Genomic DNA, 22,906 nt, shown 5'->3' on the forward strand with positions numbered 1-22,906 from the left:
GACGTACTTTTACACAAACGCGGGTTGAAAAGGGGAGAAAAATTACCACAGTTGTGGGTTTGCTATTGTCAAGAGGTAATCAATACTTGTTCCAGTCTTTTTTCTTTATTATCAGCCAAATTTTCTAGAATAGTTTGTGTCAAAATACTGCCAGATTATAATGCTAGTAAATTTAGATAAATTATCGTGCAGTCGAAAACATTTTGATTTAGAGTTGACCGTTACTACCCCGGTATAGGTAACTGACATCGCTGAATTCGAGAATGACATAATGTAACCTTAAAAATCGTTTGTGTTATGACAAGACTTTAGATTATGCACTAATTATGAATCAAAATAACTTGTTTCCCTAAAAAGTGAGCAGCCACTTGGTTTTTACACTTTTTATCTTGGTAAGTAAACAATAATTTCGTACAGGTCGGCCAAATTCTCTACAATGTACACCAATTTATAGATATTACGTCAACCTGCTGCGACCAATTTAACAAAAATAGTTCATATTCGTGTTAAAATTACGCTGCAGATATTTTATATTTTGGTATATTTTAGGTTAATGACTTGAAGTTTCGATTCATATCGCAATAAATTTATGAAATGGAGGCTCTGACAAGCAAATGTTAGCTCATTTTTCATTCAATAAAAAATTACGTTCTACTTACGTCGTGTTAAAATGCATCTTGTCTTCAACAAACGAGTATCCGTCATCACTTTACGTTAACTAACACAAAATATTTTTAGCGAAATCCACAATAGTGCTATGTAAATAAGATATTTTTTGAACTTGTATATTTACTTTCATTGCAATAATCTCAAATATCATTTATATGATAATATTTATTCGTTGATATCTCAGTTGTGTTGAGAATTATTAAAAAGAGTAAATAAAGCTAAGTTTTACGGCAAGTATATATAGAAACCAAAACACTATAAAATCGGTGTTAACATAAATGTCAAATTTAAATTTAATCAGCTGAAATAATGCTCTTACAGTTGCTTCTATTGATGTTCCTAATGATCTAAGAAAAACATCTCTAGCAGATGACTCTCGCAGCCACTGTTCAAGACAGGACATCTGCATTTTTGCTGATACTGTATCTAACAAAATAAAGATACAGCAGCTGCTCAATGCGAATCCACAAAACTGGGCCAATAGGTAAAATTTAGAGAAATGGTAATGATAATGACGAATGACGGTATTTTTAGAACGAAAAAACAAGTAAGTACAAACTTGAGCAAAAAAGCGTGTTTTGGCCCATTCTGTGCAAGACAGCGTCGTCACGCAGTCTGAATGAACCCAGAAAGATGCACCAACAGGTACGAACTAATCGTGGATTGCGTACAGTGGAAATATGGGCAGGAATCACAATAATTTATATCGATATTATATAAGAAGTGCAGAGGAAACAGTTGCTGTCTTTTTCCACCCCACGCAACTTGAGCAACGAAAACTTCAACGCGATTTTCTGTAACGAGCTACGACAGGGTTGAAACATGACTTCGATATAATCTACGATTTAAATCTTGGATACTCCATCATGTAATATGTTTATTTAAATGTTTGATGTGCACGCTACCTGTCTGACTTGTACGTCTGCCAAAGCCGCATCGATTCGTAATTTAATAATGCAATAATTGCGAAAGGAGATACGGAACGAAATTTGATCGAAATCGAAATTTCCTGTATTATATAGTTTTTATTACCCGCATTTTTTGTAATACAAGTCCATCGATGTTTTCTAGACGTTTCATGACCACTAGAGTATGAAAAAAAGGGTCTTCCGTTTCCGTCTGTCTGTCTGGCTGCTGACGTCTGCCGTCTATCGTCTGTATAGATTTTTATTAAACGATAATTTCCGACACTACTAGACCGATTGCTGTAAAATTTTATTTACAGGGTGAGTCATTACGTGCATGATCTTTGATTTCTCACGACTGAAGTTGTGTGGTTCTTTGGGTACTATACATTCAATTTATTTTCAACTACACAGAGTGTTTCATTTTTGCGACATAGCACACAACTTAGTTTTTTTAAATAGAATATATATGAATAAATAAATTGCAATAATCTAGCAACGTCGCATTGGAAATTCAATTCTGTGGTTATAAAGTACAAGAAAATATGTAATTGACGATATGTAAAATTATATAGGACATTCTATTTGGAAAAAACAAGTTAAAAATTATTTTATGACTCACCCTGTGTATATGTTGGGAATATTGTGTGGACGATAAAATGCGATCAAAATCATCCCCACGAATAATTTGATGACGTTACTTGAAAATTTTACATGGTAAACATTATTTAAACTTTATAAAATAACGTATGTCCTCCTACACTTGTGGTTTACGAATCTGTTTTGATTTTCTACGGAAGCACATTTTACAATTAAGTAACCGAATCCTCTGAAATCTATCGTCGACTTAAAATTTTACCAAATGAATTTTACCTGCCATATTTTTTAGAATTGTTTATACAGGGTGAGAAAAGATTGGTCCAAGATTATTTCGACAGAACTTCCTTCGCCTTTGAAGTATAAACCGACAAATTCCGCTTCTTTAAATAATTATAAAATTTGACTTTGAGATTTTCGTTTTGTGATAATTTTTATAAAATAAATTGATTTAATTAACACCTTCGCAGCCCGTGAGCGCAATTCCAAGGGGGCGCGGTCTACACAAGTGTGGACAATATGAAATATATTTAAAGCATATAACTAACGAGAAAAAATGTAGATATGTACTATCAATTTCTCAGTACATGCTTAACTTCGACTGTTTATGTTTTTATGTTTATACTTAGGAAAAATTCAAGTATTAGTACCTTCAGATTATAAGCCTCAGCGGTTAAAAGAAAATCAAAATTGATTGACTTACCATGCTTCCAATAACCTTAAAATATTTACAAGAGTTCCTAGTCTTGGTTTTTTTGCAATTCCAAATTTACATTGTAAAATATTGTTATGCAAATTTGATTTTTTTTATAAAAATCTGGATGCCAAGGGTGCAGGAGTATGTAATTCTACAATATTTAAGGAACATTTATTTGGTAAAATTATAAAATGATGTCATTTTGTAGGGAGGCTTAAATGAAAAAAATGTGATTAACGATTTACTCTGCTTACGATAACCTTAACACTGTTGTAATATAAGTTTAACTTTTTCCTAGATTCTTTTATAGACAAGCAATACCCTCGTCCACCCTCCCCCATTTGATTCCAGTTACTATTCTTAATATTGTTCAGTCTTATCGTTGCAAGTACTAGCCCCTCTATTTTCTTAGAAGTATGTGACTTGCCAAACTCAGTTTTAACTTAACAATTAGTAGCCCCGCCCACCCCCTCTTCTCATTCTAGCGACTAATTTTATTTCTCCTTAAGATCCACCTTTCATTCAGCGCAGTTAAAATTAATGACCAAAATGGATGCGGGTGGGTGGGCGGGGTTTAGGTATACGTTCTTTTGTAGAATGGAAGTGGGAACTAATCGAAATTATCACTAAGTAATTTTTTGTTGTTGTATTATTTGTCACAAGATTTATTTCTTATTTCAGAAGAAAAAAAAATGAGAGAACGGGTGGGTGGGTGGGGCTAAGTTTAACTTTTTCCTAGAGTGTTTTATAGGCAAGCAATATCCCCGCTCACCCTCACCCATTTCATTCCAATTACTAGTTTCAATATTGTTCAGTCTTATCTTAACAATTACTAGCCCCGCCCACCCTCCCTCTTCTCATTCTAGCGACTAATTTTATTTCTGCATAAGTTGCATTTTTCACTCAGAGCAGATAAAATTAATCACCGAAATGGTGGCGGGCGGGTGGGTGGGGTTGGTTATATGTTCTTCTGTAGAGTGGGAGTGGTAAGTAATTGATAGAAATTAACGAAACAAATTTGATTAACGAATTACCGTGTTTACTATAACCTTTAAACCCTTGTAAGTTTTAAGAGTATTGGGTTTTATCGATTCAAAGTTACATTCTAAAATGTTGTTAAACAATTTTGATTTTTTTTCCAGGGTAAAAACTCACGGATTTACAAACCACATATACAGGAGTATCTAAATTTAAATAACGTTTACTAATATAAATTTTGGAGATGAAGTCATTATTATTGGTGGGGTGATTAGCCAAATTACGGTTACCGTTTTACCATCTACACGATATTTCTACAGCACATAAAACTTGACAACAATAGGTTCCAGTACTTTCAAAAATTATCTGCCGAATAAAATTGCGGACAGACGGTAGACAGACAGACAGACAGACAGACAGACGGAAACGAGGGACCTATTTTTTCGTACTCTAGGGGTTATGAAACGTCAAGAAAACATAAAAGTAACCTGTCGTCCATTGGATTCGCCTACATTATATAATGGCTTACGCGCACGAAATAAAAATTACTGAATAAAAAACGATTTAGTCCATTTCAGAAACTTTGGGTATATAGTATTGTTCAGACTGTACCTATTCAAATGCATATATGTGTCCTCAAAACTCACTTGAAACAAGCGCATAGTATGTTTGTTTATCTTTGCTTTGACACTGCACACATATCTTTATTTTCTTTTAACTTTTTAACTTATGGGCAAAATCAAAATCAATATTTTTTCGAAAAAGCTGTACATTCGAAAGATGGACGAGGTCTAAATAACTTCAGATCATTTTTTTCCCTATTTTTGAAAGCTCTCATAGTATCAAAAGGTCAAAATATCAAATAGTTTTCTCGGTTTTCTTTATTTTTCGTCATGTTATAAGCATTTTTCCCTTTCATTCCAACATATTTATCAATCTACTGTTTTGTTTGACATGTTAGGATGAAAAACTGAACAGATCCTTAGCCTTTTGAGAATTTAGTTACCAAATAGGTTTATTTTTTAATGCTATTCACATAAATTTTTGTTTACGTGTTTGTTTTCACCTAATATCCACTAGAGATTTTCTTATTATGTTCTCTATAATCTTGTCGCTTTACGTTTTTGGGTGTTACATGTAAATATTTAAAACAAATTTGGCCTAAAGTTAAATAGAAGTTTCCTCGTCCCTCAAGCACAGTTGAACTAATTTAATTTTTTAGGTAAATTATAAAATTTTAATCTGAAATTTAATTTGTTTTCTGATAAGCCCTATATGTTAAAATAAAAACAAAGAAACGGAATTTTTATTTCCTCTCGTCATATGATAATTATAATTATAAGTAGATGACGTTAAACTATAAACCAAAACCAAATTAGGCGAAAATTCACCTTAATGATATATACGAGTATAAACATCTACAGTCATATTAAAAACTTATAGCCCCATATCTAATTAATGAATGTTGCGAATTTAATTCCACGTTATGGAATACTCGCATACACAATACCCACATGCATGCATATGCTGAGGTCCAGCCATGTCGCACTTGCACGCCACCGCCCGCAAATCACTGTGGGCGAACTGAGCAAAAAGCGCCATCTGCTATTTTAATTGCGTAAAAATTGCGTAAACCGACGTCAGCCGTGTTTTGTTTTAAGAAACTGGGATTTTTCTGAGTCGTGAGGCAAAATTTCACATATGTTGTCTAATTTGGACCAGTAACCACCTGGCACACGCCGAACACGTGGTTACCGGAACCACGGAGGGTAGCAGGGAAGGAGAACACGCGGGCATATATACCAAAGCGATTGACAGCGGCTCAAGGGGCGTCCACTCCGCCACGATAACATGAACATTTGACTTAAGTTCATTACTAATTACCCCGGCTGTCTCGGCGCCATCGGGCCAACGCTAGATAATAAATTGGATTAGACCGATCCGTTTAACCTTTGGCTGTGATCTGGTCTATGCTTCACTGCTTTGCTTTGCTTTGCTTTGCTTCCGTGGCACGTGCCATCGCCCAATCCTAGCCGATCTTCGGCTTCTGAGACACCGGCTACTGCTCGAGAGGATTTGTGATCTTGTCAGCTCTTCCCGATAGATTTTTTATTAGAGCTTATCGGACACGTGCTAAGGCGGTATCTTCTGATACGATTTTTAGAGGGACTCACATTTGTATAACATTGTTATCGTTTTATCTTATTCGTTTTTCAGAAATATTAGGACACTTGTGTTTAATCTCCGTCGTGTTATTTTTTTATTACTATTAATTCGTTTGTTAGTTCTAGTCCACTTCGACTAGATCCGTTTAATGCTGCTTGCCTGTTTTGATAGTCTATCTATGCTAAAACTGTAATTGAATTTGTTCAACAAACTGATGAAGCTCAATACACACTGAAACACTGAAACAAACACACAGGTGTTCTTGTTAGCTAATCAAGTTGCTGTCGTATTTAAAATAGAGGGCCTATAACATTTATGTCTAAAACACATAAACCAGAAGTGGTATTTCCGGAAAGAAATATTATTCCATTTATAACATTTTCAAAATTAGTCACGATCAGTACCTCGTGTATATCACATGTTTGTAAAGATTCCACATCAAAGAAATTTTGCCGTACATTGGATCTCACTAAACATTTATTTAATATTCCCATAACCACTAGATCAAGCTTAGTGGTTCACCAAGATATCGCACCTAGCAAAACTCTCATGGCGTCATCAAACATTGTGAAAAATTTTGATTAGCGCTTGACTATCTACATACTCCAACAATAGCCAATTTTAACATGCCCTTAAGTAATTTCATTTAGTAAATTCTCTGTCGCTAAATTTGTTAGTCATTAGGGACTAGCTTGGAGGCAATTTACTGCATCAGTTGAAATGAAACATCGTGTATACCAAGATAGAGATAATTAAAAAGTGGAGGGCGGCACATCACAACATTTTTTATTCTATTTTTGTGTACTGTTCAACTTGTCGTCAAATCTGTACGTCTGGTATACGATTTTATACCTACAAAATTCTTTTAAATAGTAAGATTACTTCATGTATTTTATGCATAGACCAAACACGAATACAAGGTTAAATTATAAAGATCTTTCAAAAATATATTGTAGCAATTCGAAAGATTATTTGTTCATAGAACAGATGTACTAAATAACTGTAGCTTTGTAACTACAGCGAACTCAATCACAACACTATTTTTTGCGCTTTGTAATATAACAATATTATCTGAGTCATTATGTCATAAAGTGACATCATAACTCATCATAAAATGGTGACCTTAACTGACAATTATTTTAAGTATATTTAAAAAAAGATGAAAAGCTACTATTTTAAGAGTCAAATAAAAAAAGACAAGGTGTATCCGTTAGCATTTCACACTTTTTTTTGCAAAAGTTCATATTTTTATCCATGTTTACACCGCAAATTTCCTGTAAATCATGACTTTAAAATGCGGAACTCTGTCGATGTTCTAATTACGCTTCCGTGAGTAATTTTTTTAATGATAATCCTGTTTTAACGAAAAGATAAATAATTATGTGTATCCTCTCTTAAAATATACTAATATCAAAATGCAACTTTTACTCTTATATTTTAGTATTTACGATGTACAAAAATGCTTGTTACTTGATTGAGTTAAAAAACTAAAAAATTTGTAGTATGTAGTACTTGGTGTTTTTGCGCAAATGGCAACCTTGTCCTGGGGAGAGGTTACCACAAACACTTGTCATGCCATTGTTGTATAGTATTCAACATGCCATTAAATTTGATTTTTGAGGTCGATGTCGCAACACATCGTCTCTATTTCAAACAACAAAATCTGGAAAACCCGATAGATATTCTTCAGTAAAACACATTTTTTTGCAAACTAGGAAAATCCACGTTTTCTAGACACTGTTCTCAAAGATAATAGTGACTTGAAAATTTCACGGTCGATGTACTGGATTCCGTGTACTGTAACCACTACAAGAATTTATTGCGTCTATATGTAAAACACGAGAAGTACAAAATAATGTATAGGTTAATGCTAAAGTGAAGGTATTTAGAAAAATAGAATAGAACACACGTGAAAAGTGAGGAATACCGTTAACATCAAAAGGGAAACTGCATATTGAAAGTTTGTGTGCAGTGATGGGTAAAAAGTTGGCTAATTTGTGCTTGTCCAGATATGTTCAAACTATTAAAAAAATCCGCGAACATGACGTATTGAGGATGTTCGCTTTTGTACTTTTGTGATATAATTAGGGTCAAAGACCAAGTCACATTTTCATTTATGGAACAAATTGGGTTGATGTCGAACGGGCACGCCGTGGTTTCTAAAATTCCTCCAGTCTAGTCGGATTGAAAGTTTTCCATAAATTAAAACCGAAACAACAATGCAATTTCATTCAGTCGATTTGAATGCACACATTTAATTCAATCCTATTAGATTTATGATTGCGATATGCTCTCCTCTGTAATGAATTATTGATCAAAGAGACAGTTTGGCAGAAATTCGGTAGTTTAATATCGATTTAAAATTCAATCCCTCGTTGCATAATTCCACATCACGGGTTTTATATAAAACATGACGAAATATGGAGATTAGAGCGTAAAAGGTTTGTTTGGTAGCGCGGTAAGTGTGGTGTCATTTTTCATTTAGTAAGAGCAAGTGTTAAAAATGATTGTAGGATCTAGCAACATCTTTGCGCAATATGTGGTACTTGACGAGTTTCGACTTGTTTAATCGCATTGCGCCACTAATTTGGAAGGCTGCTGGAGATGATGAGATGGAGACGATGCTGAATCTAAAACGTGTATTCCTTTTACTTCCTATGCGATAGGTACGGGAAGCATTGCGATTGCGCCATTTTGACGAATGAAAATAATTTTTCATTTTTTTGACAATTTAGAGCACGTTCCATTTCCCGCGTTTGAAACTAGCGAACCGATTACTTATGCTGTTTCGCTATGTTGCTACCTCGAAGAAATTATTGCGTGAATGTAATCGATAAAATATCTCAGAAACAATTTGTTTAATTTCTCTGAAATTCCAGAAACACAAAAGAATGTTTAGTGTTATATTTATGTCAGAATTGATTATAAAGGTGAGGGAAACTCTGCGTACACGGTTTTACGGATTTTTTTTATTGGAACCACCGCAACCTGACACCCTCTCCAATATGAGCACTGAAGAGTGGAATATGAGATGTGATAGCAATTCCGCACGTGCCATACACGTGCTGCTGGACCATCAGGATGGACACAGGTTACAGCAGCTGCCATCCGAACTAAAGTAGGTAACATGCTAAATATAGTATTTCCTCGAGGAAACCTACTTCCGCTAGAATCTTATCCCTCAAGTGGTGCTGAATCAACAGGCTGAACGGAAGTCCTTCTTTCTATAGTGGTTTATTTGTGCCCTACCAGCTGTACCTTACCTTTGACATACCTTGCAATTACCAATTCAAGCCTTTCGAGTTTCTGAAGATGAGGAAAGATGAAATCACAAGCGATGTCAAGGACGTACTGCTCGCACCGAATTCATTCTATAATTAAAGGTTAAATTTTTTAATCTTGTTATATAACGTGAATATAAAATGAATAATAAAGTATACAAACATTAAATTTCATTCTTTTCATGGTAGAATTACGATGGTGACTTCACGGCCTTGGAATTTTATATACATTATGCTACTTTTGTCTACATTTCCATTACAGTTAAATACCAAATCGGCTAAATGGGGAATTCGGTTAGGCGATGCGATGGTTTGTTTCGTTATCTTAGAAACTTTCAGTCTCGATTTTTTGTTAATTAAGAACAGTACCAGTGATGTATTCTAATATTCTAATCGAAACTAATGAAAATATTTTATTCACTTTTCGTAATTGATAATAGTACCAGGGTCGTACCTCTGCATAAATGAATAACTATGATGTTACGTGTTTTAGTTCTCACGTCTTATGACGGGTGACAACGGTCCTGGAACTTTGTTGATAACAGTACCGTGTCCGTCCCCAACGAACACGCTCCCTTCGACATCGTGCCTGTTGATGTGTTCTAATTTTCCAGAATGGACAAACGTCTTACGCATCTTTGAAGATGTGAGGGTGGGACAATGCCCCTGCACCGGAGGGCCGGCGTCAAACAATACAACAATGAGGTTCGATTAAGCCTGAAGATATTTTAAAAGCAGTACTGATGTTGGTCGGCGCACCAGAGGCGTAACATCTGTCTCCGCGTCGTAAACAGTTTTCCTCTACCTGGAGAGTCGGCAGTTCTGGAAGTGTTCTCGCATAAATTCCCCGCATAATTTTTCCAACTTATTAACAAACTCGTCCGTGGCGTCTGTCCGGTCAAGTTCCGGTGCTCGGCAGAACGTCGTTAGACGATGGTAATGTCTTGGGTCCGGTCCAAGGGCAGGTGTTGGCGCACGCTTCCACAGTTCAGTAAGACGGAACAATGCCACTCTCCATGCCCAGTGATCGTCGCGCCTTGTAGCTGCATTTTTTTAAGTATATCACTCAGCAATACCCGATTTTACTTTTGCTACAAATTGTATTCTTACGTCCCTTTCGGAGCCGACCGCAATTGTACATTATTTTGACAGTTCTTTAAAGCCTGTTATTACCAAAAATGGGTGGTTTTCGCTGGAGGCACTCCATTACGAAATATTTAAATATTTCTAGTCGCAAATGTCACGAAAACGGAAAATGTACTTCGTATCAAAGGTCGTACTTAATTGATGACACTTATTGTCGATGCGGTGCACACTTTAATTGTCTTCGTGTTCCAGCAGTACGACATCGATAAAGAGGAACTGACCCTTTTTTTAACTGCCCATTAATCGTGTTATTGTTGCGTTCAGTACAAGATATTTAAACGAAATAATAGCCATGGTTTCAATCAACAATGGCTGGGACTGTCAACTCGCCCTGCTTTAGAAAGTAATAAATATCATCCTCGATTGTTTGATTCGAGTAAAACAATATAAATTTCTATTCTAATTCATGTTGCGTTGGTTGATACAAATTACAGACAATACGGACATGCACGCTTCCACTACGATGAACATGCTGTCGACTATTATGCCTCCATGTTATGAAATTTAATAACAGATAAGAAAAAGTTGCTAAGAACTAGAATTATTCCTGATGGATTTCATTTATCTTCCAAGTGCACCGATGGACTTCAATTCAGATTGAAATACGGGCATTAAAGTTCCAATCAACTTTATGCAATGTAATCTCAAGCTTTATCGACCGATGTCGGCGATAGTTACTACATAGATTGTTTGGTAAACCGAGAATATTAAACCACCATAAACAAGTTAAACTTTAACCAGACTTAGAACTGTTTCCAAAATTTAATAATATTCAATTATAATTTAATCTTCGTTTTAATTTAATGTTAATTTCATTACATATCATCTATTATTTAATTCGATATTCGTCATACTATATTTCAAATTATAGATCCACAATGTGTGCCACTGTCAAATAAAAAAAAACTATTTGAGGTTAATTTATGTCAAAAGCCATTTACGTGTAGCGGACTTTAGGGTAATACATCACTAACAAACTAAAATGCAAGATGTTATTAAACCAACATCCATGTTTGAAAGTCAAAAGTTTGATTGACCTTTGACTCGCCTATTTAACGCTAATTAAATGTGTTATAAGAAAATAATTTGCTATATCGTCTTCACACTAGGCAGGTGAAAGATGCTCGTTGCATATTAAATAGTTGTTGATGGTATGCTCTTAACTTTCTCATTCTTTCCTCCATTCTAGAGTACACATTTTGATTAACTTGCAAATCGACTGAACACGGATATTTCATGCAAAACTCGCAGTGAATATACAGGGTGTTCAAATGTGTTTTACTAATATTAAAAGTTTTGTTATTGCAATCAATAGTATTGGTGTGTCAGTAGAGATATCGATATATAGTAAAAATAAAATTTTCATTTTTTCCTAACGGGTAGCTATATATTTATTAAACGCCTGAAAAGTCAGTAATTCAATTGCACAGCCCGTTCATAACACAAATTCTGTGTTCTTTTATTGCTTGTCTTACGTTATTAATGTTTATTACCTCACAACATCGAAAACAAAAAATTGTCGACGCATTTCACCAATCATGTTGGCATTCTCTAGACTAGAGAAAACTAAACTTTAGTTAGTGTTATCGTGCACCGACGGATCAAAGAAGATTCCATTACCTTACGTGTTTAAAGTATATTTAAACAAATATTTGCATAGTAATAATAAAGTGCAGATATATTTGTGTTAAATCAACTATGACATGTAAAATATCTTGTATCGTAAATGAGTGTTCAAACCATTCACACAAAGTAAAATATAAATATCACCACAAGAGTGAACCGTAGGTATGTTAACATATGTACGCTATTAATGAAAACAAAAATATGGCACAGTATAGCATGTTTGGATCTTAAATCAGCTCCTTACTCTCCTAACGTGAAGTTAAGTAGAAAAAATACGTCGACCTGATTCCTTTCAAACATATCTATTTTTACCGCGATCTTGTTATTCACTTTTCGCAATATTTTCCTTTCCCTTTCGACGAATTTTTGCAAAATTTCGTGCAACTATACCGTCGTTGTCGCTATTAAAATTGCATTAGAAGGAGCAAAAACCACCATCTGCTTTGTTTCATCGCGTATAATTTAAATAATAATAACAGTTAAAAGAACAAACTGAAAAAATAACTGTCATTGTGATAAATCCGCACAGTGAAACGCGATGCACTGGTTTCTTCGTTTCTTCTGTCTTCAGCTGTGCGATTTTTTGCGGGATCTGCCACCGTCCTACTACCAAATAAATTCACGCGTCCCAAATATTCGAGTGCGGACACCACTCGAAAAATAGAATACCGCCCTTTGTCCTTCTGGTCACACATTAATTGACAGTAAAGTATTTTTTTTTTAATACATTTTAGAAAAAAATGAATTTGATGTCCCTTGAAACGCGCCGCTCTACGCAACCGTCTACGACCCTGGATGTTCCCTTGACAGGTCAGGTCAGGTCAAATTAAACAAACGAGGCAGGTGTTGCGCAACGTAATTATGATTGCAGTGTGAATTCGCTTCACAACGAAATCCAGACAAATTGCATTTACTTTTATATACGTGATTACTGTTCATTTCGGTCGGGCACAATGGAGTGGCCTTGTTACACGACAAAAATATTAATTAATAGTCATGCGTTATAATTACGACGGGGTTTCCGTTTCCAAATGATGGTGCAAATTTTGAATTATCAATGAATTCCAGAAAATTGCTAGGTAAATGTGTAAATAAATCATTTACGGACCGTGATTTCGACTAAATGACGTGGTAATGGATGCATGTGATGGCGCTGCTGAAACTGTTTTAAAAGTAGTTAATAGTAATGCGGTTCGTCCCAGGGAAGGTCAATACGTAGTAATAAAAATTCGTACAAATATGCGTTCCTTTTGTGCTTTTATAGCAACTTGAAAAGTGTCAAAAAACATATTGTATGAAAACATTCTATGAACATGTTATTACATATTATTAAATGCTGGACGCTATATTTTTGGGATCAGCATGTCCTTGAATTTTTTCATAATTTTTAGACAACTTTTTAAAAGTGAACATTTTTCTTCAAATTTCGGCAAAATTTTGACATTTTCGAAACTTAACTAAACACATTTTCTTGTAGATTTCGAGCTCCAGAACTCACTTCCGGTCTCGTTTCTTTGATAAGTGCAACCGTTTTTCCGGAATCGTCTGTTGAAATATCGCAATTTTTAGAAATTTTAAAAAAGTTGCATTTCCTACCGATTCTTTCGAAAATGTTGCCCCGTGACCATCAACATACTATATTTTTAGAAACAGCATGTCGAGATCTACGTCCCTGAATTTTTTCACAATTTTTAGACAACTTTTTTAAAAGTGAAAATTTTTCAATGGTCCCCCCTTCCTCAAATTTCGGCGAAATTTTGACATTTTCGAAACTTAATTAAATACATTTTCCTATAGATTTCGAGCTCTAGAACTCACTTCCGGCTTCGTTTCTTTGATAATTGCAACCGTTTTTCCGGAATCGTCCGTTGAAATATCGAAATTTTTAGAAATTTTCAAAAATTCGCATTTCATACCCATTCTTTCGAAAATGTTGCCCCCTGACCATCAACACACTATATTTTTAGAATCACCATATCGAGATCTACGTCCCTGAATTTTTTCACAATTTTTAGACAACTTTTTTAAAAGTGAAAATTTTTCAATGGTCACCCCTTCTTCAAATTTCGGCAAAATGTTGACATTTTCGAAACTTAACTAAACACATTTTCTTGTAGACTTCGAGCGCTAGAACTCATTTTCGGCCTCGTTTCTTTGATAACTGCAACCTTTTTCCAGAATCGAACCTTGAAATATCGAAATTTTTAGAAATTTTCAAAAATTCACATTTCATATCGATTCTTTCGAAAATGTTGCCCCGTGACCATCAACATACTATATTTTCGGAATCAGCATGTCGAGATCTACGTCCCCGAATTTTTTCTCAATTTTTAGACAACTTTTTTAAAAGTGAAAATTTTTCAATGGTCCCCCCTTCTTCAAATTTCGGCCAAATTTTGACATTTTCGAAACTTAATTAAATACATTTTCTTATAGATTTCGAGCTCTAGAACTCACTTCCGGCTTCGTACCTTTGATAATTGCAACCGTTTTTCCGGAATCGTCCGTTGAAATATCGAAATTTTTAGAAATTTTCAAAAATTCGCATTTCATACCCATTTTTTCGAAAATGTTGCCCCCTGACCATCAACACACTATATTTTTAGAATCACCATGTCGAGATCTACGTCCCTGAATTTTTTCACAATTTTTAGACAACTTTTTTAAAAGTTAAAATTTTTCAATGGTCCCCCCTTCTTCAAATTTCGGCGAAATTTTGACATTTCCGAAACTTAATTAAATACATTTTCTTATAGATTTCGAGCTCTAGAACTCACTTCCGGTCTCGTTTCTTTGATAATTGCAACCGTTTTTCCGGAATCGTCCGTTGAAATATCGAGATTTTTAGAAATTTTCAAAAATTCGCATTTCAGACCGATTCTTTCGAAAATGTTGCCCCGTGACCATCAACACACTATATTTTTAGAATCACCATGTCGAGATCTACGTCCTTGAATTTTTTCACAATTTTTAGACAACTTTTTTGAAAGTGAAAATTTTTCAATGGTCCCCCCTTCTTCAAAGTTCGGCCAAATTTTGACATTTTCGAAACTTAACTAAACACATTTTCTTGTAGATTTCGAGCTCTAGAAATCACTTCCGGCCTCGTTTCTTTGATAACTGCAACCGTTTTTCCGGAATCGTCCGTCGAAATATCGAAATTTTTAGAAATTTAAAAAAAAATCGCATTTCATACCCATTCTTTCGAAAATGTTGGCCCGTGACCATCAACACCCTATATTTTTGGAATCAGCATGTCGAGGTCTACTTCCCTTAATTTTTCCGTAATTTTTAGACAACTTTATTGAAAGTGAAAATTTTTCAATGATCCCACCTTCAAATTTCGGCAAAATGTTGACATTTTCGAAACTTAACTAAACACATTTTCTTGTAGACTTCGAGCGCTAGAACTCATTTTCGGCCTCGTTTCTTTGATAACTGCAACCGTTTTTCCAGAATCGAACCTTGAAATATCGAAATTTTTAGAAATTTTCAAAAATTCACATTTCATATCGATTCTTTCGAAAATGTTGCCCCGTGACCATCAACATACTATATTTTTGGAATCAGCATGTCGAGATCTACGTCCCCGAATTTTTTCTCAATTTTTAGACAAATTTTTTAAAAGTGAAACTTTTTCAATGGTCCCCCCTTCTTCAAATTTCGGCCAAATTTTGACATTTTCGAAACTTAATTAAACACATTTTCTCGTAGATTTCGAGCTCTAGAACTCACTTCCGGTCTCGTTTCTTTGATAATTGCAATCGTTTTTCCGGAATCGTCCGTTGAAATATCGCAATTTTTAGAAATTCTCAAAAATTCGCATTTCAGACCGATTCTTTCGAAAATGTTGCCCCCTGACCATCAACACACTATATTTTTAAAATCACCATGTCGAGATCTACGTCCCTGAATTTTTTCACAATTTTTAGACAACTTTTTTGAAAGTGAAAATTTCTCAATGGTCCCCCCTTCTTCAAATTTCGGCCAAAATTTGACATTTTCGAAACTTAACTAAACACATTTTCTCGTAGATTTCGAGCTCTAGAACTCACTTCCGGCTTCGTTTCTTTGATAATTGCAACCGTTTTTCCGGAATCGTCCGTTGAAATATCGCTATTTTTAGAAATTCTCAAAAATTCGCATTTCAGACCGATTCTTTCGAAAATGTTGCCCCCTGACCATCAACATACTATATTTTTAGAATCACCATGTCGAGATCTACGTCCCTGAATTTTTTCACAATTTTGAGACAACTTTTTTAAAAGTGAAAATTTTTCAATGGTCCCCCCTTCTTCTAATTTCGGCGAAATTTTGACATTTTCGAAACTTAATTAAATGCATTTTATTTTAGATTTCGAGCTCTAGAACTCACTTCCGGTTTCGTTTCTTTGATAATTGCAACCGTTTTTCCGGAATCGTCCGTTGAAATATCGAAATTTTTAGAAATTTTCAAAAATTCGCATTTCATACCCATTCTTTCGAAAATGTTGCCCCCTGACCATCAACATACTATATTTTTAGAATCACCATGTCGAGATCTACGTCCCTGAATTTTTTCACAATTTTTAGACAACTTTTTTAAAAGTGAAAATTTTTCAATGGTCCCCCCTTCTTCAAATTTCGTCGAAATTTTGACATTTTCGAAACTTAATTAAATACATTTTCTTATAGATTTCGAGCTCTAGAACTCACTTCCGGCTTCGTATCTTTGATAATTGCAACCGTTTTTCCGGAATCGTCCGTTGAAATATCGAGATTTTTAGAAATTTTCAAAAATTCGCATTTCATACCCATTCTTTCGAAAATGTGGCCCCGTGACCATCAACACACTATATTTTTAGAATCACCATGTCGAGATCTACGTCCCTGAATTTTTTCACAATTTTTAGACAACTTTTTTGAAAGTGAAAATTTTTCAATGGTCCCCCCTTCTTCAAATTTCGGTCAAATTTTGACATTTTCGAAACTTAACTAAACACATTTTCTTGTAGATTTCGAGCCCTAGAAATCACTTCCGGCCTCGTTTCTTTGATAACTGCAACCGTTTTTCCGGAATCGTCCGTCGAAATATCGAAATTTTTAGAAATTTAAAAAAAAATCGCATTTCATACCCATTCTTTCGAAAATGTTGCCCCGTGACCCTCAACACCCTATATTTTTGGAATCAGCATGTCAAGGTCTACTTCCCTTAATTTTTCCGTAATTTTTAGACAACTTTTTTGAAAGTGAAAAGTTTTCAATGATCCCACCTTCAAATTTCGGCAAAATGTTGACATTTTCGAAACTTAACTAAACACATTTTCTTGTAGACTTCGAGCGCTAGAACTCATTTTCGGCCTCGTTTCTTTGATAACTGCAACCGTTTTTCCAGAATCGAACCTTGAAATATCGAAATTTTTAGAAATTTTCAAAAATTCACATTTCATATCGATTCTTTCGAAAATGTTGCCCCGTGACCATCAACATACTATATTTTTGGAATCAGCATGTCGAGATCTACGCCCCCGAATTTTTTCTCAATTTTTAGACAACTTTTTTAAAAGTGAAAATTTTTCAATGGTCCCCCCTTCTTCAAATTTCGGCGAAATTTTGACATTTTCGAAACTTAATTAAATACGTTTTCTTATAGATTTCGAGCTCTAGAACTCACTTCCGGCTTCGTATCTTTGATAACTGCAACCGTTTTTCCGGAATCGTCCGTCGAAATATCGAAATTTTTAGAAATTTAAAAAAAAATCGCATTTCATACCCATTCTTTCGAAAATGTTGGCCCGTGACCATCAACACCCTATATTTTTGGAATCAGCATGTCGAGGTCTACTTCCCTTAATTTTTCCGTAATTTTTAGACAACTTTATTGAAAGTGAAAATTTTTCAATGATCCCACCTTCAAATTTCGGCAAAATGTTGACATTTTCGAAACTTAACTAAACACATTTTCTTGTAGACTTCGAGCGCTAGAAATCATTTTCGGCCTCGTTTCTTTGATAACTGCAACCGTTTTTCCAGAATCGAACCTTGAAATATCGAAATTTTTAGAAATTTTCAAAAATTCACATTTCATATCGATTCTTTCGAAAATGTTGCCCCGTGACCATCAACATACTATATTTTTGGAATCAGCATTTCGAGATCTACGTCCCCGAATTTTTTCTCAATTTTTAGACAACTTTTTTAAAAGTGAAAATTTTTCAATGGTCCCCCCTTCTTCAAATTTCGGCGAAATTTTGACATTTTCGAAACTTAATTAAATACATTTTCTTATAGATTTCGAGCTCTAGAACTCACTTCCGGCTTCGTATCTTTGATAATTGCAACCGTTTTTCCGGAATCGTCCGTTGAAATATCGAGATTTTTAGAAATTTTCAGAAATTCGCATTTCATACCCATTCTTTCGAAAATGTTGCCCCGTGACCATCAACACCCTATATTTTTGGAATCAGCATGTCGAGGTCTACTTCCCTTAATTTTTCCGTAATTTTTAGACAACTTTATTGAAAGTGAAAATTTTTCAATGATCCCACCTTCAAATTTCGGCAAAATGTTGACATTTTCGAAACTTAACTAAACACATTTTCTTGTAGACTTCGAGCGCTAGAACTCATTTTCGGCCTCGTTTCTTTGATAACTGCAACCGTTTTTCCAGAATCGAACCTTGAAATATCGAAATTTTTAGAAATTTTCAAAAATTCACATTTCATATCGATTCTTTCGAAAATGTTGCCCCGTGACCATCAACATACTATATTTTTGGAATCAGCATGTCGAGATCTACGTCCCCGAATTTTTTCTCAATTTTTAGACAAATTTTTTAAAAGTGAAACTTTTTCAATGGTCCCCCCTTCTTCAAATTTCGGCCAAATTTTGACATTTTCGAAACTTAATTAAACACATTTTCTCGTAGATTTCGAGCTCTAGAACTCACTTCCGGTCTCGTTTCTTTGATAATTGCAACCGTTTTTCCGGAATCGTCCGTTGAAATATCGCAATTTTTAGAAATTCTCAAAAATTCGCATTTCAGACCGATTCTTTCGAAAATGTTGCCCCCTGACCATCAACACACTATATTTTTAGAATCACCATGTCGAGATCTACGTCCCTGAATTTTTTCACAATTTTTAGACAACTTTTTTGAAAGTGAAAATTTCTCAATGGTCCCCCCTTCTTCAAATTTCGGCCAAAATTTGACATTTTCGAAACTTAACTAAACACATTTTCTCGTAGATTTCGAGCTCTAGAACTCACTTCCGGCTTCGTTTCTTTGATAATTGCAACCGTTTTTCCGGAATCGTCCGTTGAAATATCGAAATTTTTAGAAATTTTCAAAAATTCGCATTTCATACCCATTTTTTCGAAAATGTTGCCCCCTGACCATCAACACACTATATTTTTAGAATCACCATGTCGAGATCTACGTCCCTGAATTTTTTCACAATTTTTAGACAACTTTTTTAAAAGTTAAAATTTTTCAATGGTCCCCCCTTCTTCAAATTTCGGCGAAATTTTGACATTTCCGAAACTTAATTAAATACATTTTCTTATAGATTTCGAGCTCTAGAACTCACTTCCGGTCTCGTTTCTTTGATAATTGCAACCGTTTTTCCGGAATCGTCCGTTGAAATATCGAGATTTTTAGAAATTTTCAAAAATTCGCATTTCAGACCGATTCTTTCGAAAATGTTGCCCCGTGACCATCAACACACTATATTTTTAGAATCACCATGTCGAGATCTACGTCCTTGAATTTTTTCACAATTTTTAGACAACTTTTTTGAAAGTGAAAATTTTTCAATGGTCCCCCCTTCTTCAAAGTTCGGCCAAATTTTGACATTTTCGAAACTTAACTAAACACATTTTCTTGTAGATTTCGAGCTCTAGAAATCACTTCCGGCCTCGTTTCTTTGATAACTGCAACCGTTTTTCCGGAATCGTCCGTCGAAATATCGAAATTTTTAGAAATTTAAAAAAAAATCGCATTTCATACCCATTCTTTCGAAAATGTTGGCCCGTGACCATCAACACCCTATATTTTTGGAATCAGCATGTCGAGGTCTACTTCCCTTAATTTTTCCGTAATTTTTAGACAACTTTATTGAAAGTGAAAATTTTTCAATGATCCCACCTTCAAATTTCGGCAAAATGTTGACATTTTCGAAACTTAACTAAACACATTTTCTTGTAGACTTCGAGCGCTAGAACTCATTTTCGGCCTCGTTTCTTTGATAACTGCAACCGTTTTTCCAGAATCGAACCTTGAAATATCGAAATTTTTAGAAATTTTCAAAAATTCACATTTCATATCGATTCTTTCGAAAATGTTGCCCCGTGACCATCAACATACTATATTTTTGGAATCAGCATGTCGAGATCTACGTCCCCGAATTTTTTCTCAATTTTTAGACAAATTTTTTAAAAGTGAAACTTTTTCAATGGTCCCCCCTTCTTCAAATTTCGGCCAAATTTTGACATTTTCGAAACTTAATTAAACACATTTTCTCGTAGATTTCGAGCTCTAGAACTCACTTCCGGTCTCGTTTCTTTGATAATTGCAATCGTTTTTCCGGAATCGTCCGTTGAAATATCGCAATTTTTAGAAATTCTCAAAAATTCGCATTTCAGACCGATTCTTTCGAAAATGTTGCCCCCTGACCATCAACACACTATATTTTTAAAATCACCATGTCGAGATCTACGTCCCTGAATTTTTTCACAATTTTTAGACAACTTTTTTGAAAGTGAAAATTTCTCAATGGTCCCCCCTTCTTCAAATTTCGGCCAAAATTTGACATTTTCGAAACTTAACTAAACACATTTTCTCGTAGATTTCGAGCTCTAGAACTCACTTCCGGCTTCGTTTCTTTGATAATTGCAACCGTTTTTCCGGAATCGTCCGTTGAAATATCGCTATTTTTAGAAATTCTCAAAAATTCGCATTTCAGACCGATTCTTTCGAAAATGTTGCCCCCTGACCATCAACATACTATATTTTTAGAATCACCATGTCGAGATCTACGTCCCTGAATTTTTTCACAATTTTGAGACAACTTTTTTAAAAGTGAAAATTTTTCAATGGTCCCCCCTTCTTCTAATTTCGGCGAAATTTTGACATTTTCGAAACTTAATTAAATGCATTTTATTTTAGATTTCGAGCTCTAGAACTCACTTCCGGTTTCGTTTCTTTGATAATTGCAACCGTTTTTCCGGAATCGTCCGTTGAAATATCGAAATTTTTAGAAATTTTCAAAAATTCGCATTTCATACCCATTCTTTCGAAAATGTTGCCCCCTGACCATCAACATACTATATTTTTAGAATCACCATGTCGAGATCTACGTCCCTGAATTTTTTCACAATTTTTAGACAACTTTTTTAAAAGTGAAAATTTTTCAATGGTCCCCCCTTCTTCAAATTTCGTCGAAATTTTGACATTTTCGAAACTTAATTAAATACATTTTCTTATAGATTTCGAGCTCTAGAACTCACTTCCGGCTTCGTATCTTTGATAATTGCAACCGTTTTTCCGGAATCGTCCGTTGAAATATCGAGATTTTTAGAAATTTTCAAAAATTCGCATTTCATACCCATTCTTTCGAAAATGTGGCCCCGTGACCATCAACACACTATATTTTTAGAATCACCATGTCGAGATCTACGTCCCTGAATTTTTTCACAATTTTTAGACAACTTTTTTGAAAGTGAAAATTTTTCAATGGTCCCCCCTTCTTCAAATTTCGGTCAAATTTTGACATTTTCGAAACTTAACTAAACACATTTTCTTGTAGATTTCGAGCCCTAGAAATCACTTCCGGCCTCGTTTCTTTGATAACTGCAACCGTTTTTCCGGAATCGTCCGTCGAAATATCGAAATTTTTAGAAATTTAAAAAAAAATCGCATTTCATACCCATTCTTTCGAAAATGTTGCCCCGTGACCCTCAACACCCTATATTTTTGGAATCAGCATGTCAAGGTCTACTTCCCTTAATTTTTCCGTAATTTTTAGACAACTTTTTTGAAAGTGAAAAGTTTTCAATGATCCCACCTTCAAATTTCGGCAAAATGTTGACATTTTCGAAACTTAACTAAACACATTTTCTTGTAGACTTCGAGCGCTAGAACTCATTTTCGGCCTCGTTTCTTTGATAACTGCAACCGTTTTTCCAGAATCGAACCTTGAAATATCGAAATTTTTAGAAATTTTCAAAAATTCACATTTCATATCGATTCTTTCGAAAATGTTGCCCCGTGACCATCAACATACTATATTTTTGGAATCAGCATGTCGAGATCTACGCCCCCGAATTTTTTCTCAATTTTTAGACAACTTTTTTAAAAGTGAAAATTTTTCAATGGTCCCCCCTTCTTCAAATTTCGGCGAAATTTTGACATTTTCGAAACTTAATTAAATACGTTTTCTTATAGATTTCGAGCTCTAGAACTCACTTCCGGCTTCGTATCTTTGATAATTGCAACCGTTTTTCCGGAATTGTCCGTTGAAATATCGAGATTTTTAGAAATTTTCAAAAATTCGCATTTCATACCCATTCTTTCGAAAATGTTGCCCCGTGACCATCAACACCCTATATTTTTGGAATCAGCATGTCGAGGTCTACGTCCCTGAATTTTTTCACAATTTTTAGACAACTTTTTTAAAAGTGAAAATTTTTCAATGGTCCCCCCTTCTTCAAATTTCGGCGAAATTTTGACATTTTCGAAACTTAATTAAATACATTTTCTTATAGATTTCGAGCTCTAGAACTCACTTCCGGCTTCGTATCTTTGATAATTGCAACCGTTTTTCCGGAATCGTCCGTCGAAATATCGAAATTTTTAGAAATTT

The 22,906-nt window shown here is 34.7% G+C and overlaps 1 protein-coding gene across 2 annotated transcripts in view; it reads right to left on the reverse strand.

Annotated features, from left to right (window-relative positions):
- LOC135141406 (neurogenic locus protein delta) overlaps positions 1 to 22,906 on the reverse strand; it is a 75,429-nt gene that overhangs the window by 21,027 nt on the left and 31,496 nt on the right. The window contains exon 1 of one of the 2 annotated variants that reach the window (XM_064072475.1): positions 660 to 706. The exons of the other annotated variant lie outside the window; for it this stretch is intronic. The gene's annotated coding sequence lies outside the window, so the exon portion shown is untranslated. Of the gene's footprint in view, positions 1 to 659; positions 707 to 22,906 lie in introns of those variants that run through there. 2 annotated transcript variants of the gene reach the window in all.

This window comes from Zophobas morio, unplaced genomic scaffold (genome assembly GCF_036711695.1).
Source record: "Zophobas morio isolate AGI-343-1 ecotype UQ-CSIRO unplaced genomic scaffold, CSIRO_AGI_Zmor_V1 ptg000044l, whole genome shotgun sequence".
NCBI lineage: Eukaryota > Metazoa > Arthropoda > Insecta > Coleoptera > Tenebrionidae > Zophobas > Zophobas morio.